Source organism: Balearica regulorum, chromosome 24 (assembly GCF_011004875.1).
Source record: "Balearica regulorum gibbericeps isolate bBalReg1 chromosome 24, bBalReg1.pri, whole genome shotgun sequence".
In the NCBI taxonomy this organism is placed as follows: Eukaryota; Metazoa; Chordata; class Aves; order Gruiformes; family Gruidae; genus Balearica; species Balearica regulorum.
In genome coordinates this window covers 1,687,804-1,691,685 of record NC_046207.1, presented here as the reverse complement: position 1 = coordinate 1,691,685, position 3,882 = coordinate 1,687,804, and the positions used below count along the sequence as shown (strand labels likewise).

The 3,882-nt window shown below is 56.0% G+C and overlaps 1 pseudogene; it reads left to right on the top strand.

Annotated features, from left to right (window-relative positions):
* On the top strand, positions 1-846 carry LOC142605126 (feather keratin 1-like; annotated as a pseudogene).
* The last annotated feature ends 3,036 nt before the right edge of the window (positions 847-3,882 follow it).

Genomic DNA, 3,882 nt, shown 5'->3' with positions numbered 1-3,882 from the left:
ATGAGTCTGTTGGGAAATTACTGCCTGTGCAGAGACAGCCTCAGGGCCTGAGGCAGTGCAGGAGCAGTATAAAAGTAAACCCAAAGCCTTGTTCTCTCATCCACTTCTCTCATCTTGCTCCCCTTGGGAATCAGGTGAGTGCGAAGCTTTCTCCTTCTCATCCTTCCCCAGGCTGAGGTCTCACACCAATGAACACATGAACTGATGCCTGCTCCATCATGACGCAGCAGGACTTTGAGGTCCTTGTCATAGAAGCAGGAAGGAGGGAGAAGGTCTAGCACGCAGAGAGGCTGGGTCTTGGCTGAGATGTCCCCTGAGCTCTGGGCTAAGTAGGGACCGCCCTGGGCTTGGTTAATCTTGGTGGGGCTCTTTTGGGCTGATGGTAAGGAGCAGCCCATGGGTCTCCCTACAAAAATCCAAACTCTCCACGTAGCATGTGCCTTGGATCCCCTGTGGTGGGCTGACAGGCTGTTCCTCACTCATCTCCTCTACACTGCTTCCCCATGCCCTCTCTCCCAGGTGCACCACCAGCCCCAAGACATGTCCTGCTACAACCAGTGCCTGCCCTGCCAGCCCTGCGGCCCGACCCCGCTGGCCAACAGCTGCAATGAGCCCTGCGTCAGGCAGTGCCAGGACTCCACCGTTGCCATCCAGCCCTCCCCCGTGGTGGTGACCCTGCCCGGACCCATCCTCAGCTCCTTCCCGCAGAGCACCGCTGTGGGCTCCTCCACCTCCGCTGCCGTTGGCAGCATCCTCAGCTCTGAGGGAGTGCCCATCTCCTCCGGGGGCTTTGGCCTCTCCGGCTTCGGCAGCCGCTACTGCGGCAGGAGGTGCCTCCCCTGCTAAAGCTGCTGGCGATGGTGCTGGAGAAGGCCCCCAGGGAACCACAGGATGGTACTGGACGGGGGACAGAGCATGCTGCTGATGCTTCCAGAGGGGCTGAGCAACCGCAGTACTCCTTGCAGAGGGACAGGGACAGCCTGGGCTCTCGCAAAGCACGGCCCATGCCTGCCTTTCCCCTCTTCCACTCTCTCCTTTACCCTCCGTGTTCCTGTTCTCTTGTGGTCCTGTGCTCTGTGAGCCCCACAAAGCCAGCCTAGGGAGGACATGCTGGCCCTGTTGCTGCCTCTGTGGGCCATGCACATGGACACCTGGTGGGATCCCTGCCACAGCGATGGGGCACAGACTCTTTTCTACCCCTGTGCTCCATGAACCAGGACCTCCCCTCAGAGCGACCTCTTTTGACTCATTAAAGTTCTCCTGCACCCCAGCCCACGTCTCTGTGCCATCCTTTCCCCTGCAGATGCTCTCCCAAGACAGCCAGGCGGAGACAAGTTGCTCTGGGTGGACATGTGTCATCTTGTGTTTTGAGACACTCAGCCCATACCCTCTGCCTCCCTCTTTCCAGTCACTTTCCCAGGAAGCCCTGGGCACAGACAGGGCAAGGGGCACATGCGCTGCCTGTGGGTGTGAGTGGTGTCGACCCCAGAGAGAACTTAACACCCACTGGCCCTTCTCGCTCGCTCTGCTGTCCCAGTGGGATGGGGGAGAATTGGAAGAGCAAGACAGCAAGATGGCCTGGGGTCAACATCGGCACAGTCTAAGAAGGGAAGTGGCAAGAGAGAAAAAAAAGAGCTCATGCAAAAGCAATCACCCACCACGAAGCACCAGCGCATCCATGCCCAGCCGGTCTCCGAAGAAGAGCTACTTTGGAAAGACTGCCCACACTTTGATTGCTGAGCGTGATGTTAATATGACATGGAATAGTCCTTTGGCCAATTGAGGTCCACCATCCTGGCTGTGTCCCCTCCCAGCAGCTTGCCCACCGCTAGACTCCACTGCGCGGGGAGCAGAGTGAGAAGGAGAGATGGTTTTGATGCTGTGCAAGCGCTGTGCAGCAACAGCTGAAGCTTTGGTGTGTTATCTGCACGGGTTTTGCCACGCGTGTAAAGCGCATCACCGTATGGGCTGCTCTGAAGATAATGACCTTTGGTACAGCCTGGTTCCCCCGTTGCCTCTCCTGCTGTCCTCTGGGGCCATTTTCTGCTCGTGTCTCCTCCCGCGGAACAGTGACGGCCAGGGCAAAAGAACTTGCTGCCAATCCTCTCCCCTCTATTCCTCTCCCCTCTTGTCCACTCCCCAATATCTTGTGCAGCTGCTGCCCTCCCAGGACCTTCCACAGCCCAGGCTCCTCAACCAACCAACCAACCAACCAACCAACCAACGCAGGTCAGCAGTGCCCATGTGCCCCTTCTGCAGCACGTGCAGCGAGGCCAAGAGGGCACGTCTGGGCAGAGGCTCAGCAAAGCTGGGCCTGATGGCCAGGGGCTCTGGTGGAGCCAGAGATGCCTTCCTCACCTGCAACTGACAGTGCCCCCCAAGGGCACTTTGGCTGCGTCCGTGGAGTTATAGTCAACAGCTCAATGTGCAATTGGAAACCAGTGACGAGTTGTGTCCTTCAGGGGCCTGTAGTGGGAGCAATACTATTTCATATCTTCATCGACAACATAGGTAGTGGGGTTGAGCGCCCCCTCTGCAAGTTTGTGCATGACATCAAACTGAAGGATGCACCTGATTCGCTTGAGGGAAGGGATGGTGTCCAGAGGGATCTTGAGAGGCGTGAGGAATGGTCCCATGTGAAACTCAGGACCTTCACCAAGGCCAAGCGCAAGATCTGGCACCTGGCTTGGGGCAATATCAGTACTGACTGGGGGGTAAATGGTTGAGAGCAGGCTTGCAGAGAAAGAACTGGGGATACTGGAAGTTGAAAGTTGGACAGGAGCCAGCAATGTGCGCTTGCGGCCCAGAAAGCCAGTTGTGTCCTGGGCTGCACAAAAAGCAGCACGTCAGGCAGGCAGGGGGAGGTGATTCTCTGCTTCAGGTCTGCTCTCGTTAGACCCCACCTGGAGCAGTGCATCCAGCCTGGGGTCCCCAGTGGAAAAAAGACATGGACCTGTTGGAGCAGGTCCAGAGAAGGGCTCCCGAAAGGGTCAGAGGGATGCAAGAGCTCTCCTGTGAAGAAAGGCTGAGGGGGTTGGGGTTGTTCTGCCTGGAGAAGAGAAGGTTCCGCAGGGATATTGTTGCAGCCTTCCAATATCAAAAGTCAGAGGGGGACTTTTTATCAAGGCCTGTCGGGATAGGACAAGGGGCAGCAACTTTAAACTGAAATCGGGCGGATGTAGATTGGCCATCAGGAAGAAAATTACTACAACAAAGGTGGAAAAGGTTTCCCAGAGAAGGATGGGATCTCCCATCACTGGAAGTAGTCAAGTTTAGGTTCGATGGAACTTTGAGTAATGCGATGTAGTGAGAGATGTCCCTGCCCATGGCAGGGGGATTGGAGTGGATGATCGTTAAAGGTCTCTTGCAACCAACGTCATTCTACGACTGTATGACAATAGGGTTCTATGATAAGGCAGCCCACTGCACTCTGTCCCTCCCTTTGAGAATGCTGTGCTTAGGCTGGGTTCTCCTGGCGTCTCCGGGGAAGCTAGTAGTGCCTGTGTCTTGTCAATGCCACACTCCCTCCTGACTACTTGCATCACAGTGTTGAGCTGTCCAAGGAAAAAGAAAAGGTGTGCACAACCAAGTGGCTGGCAGTCAAACGTAGGGTAATTCTATCCGGTCCGGAAAAGGCAGACAAATTTAGAAGCTAGAGGATCACACGACCAAGCATACTCAGTGCAAGCCTGTGTTGACGATCAGTGCGCAGCCCTCCCCAAAAACCCCCTCCCAAAATCAGCCCCTGAGCAACATCTGTCTCCCTGGGCGTCTTGGGAGAGCACCTGCAGCGGAAAGGATGACAGAGAGAGTGGGCTGGGATGCAACGGAATTTAATGAGTCAAAAGAGGGCAATGAGGTAGATCCCTTCTCCAGCACCAT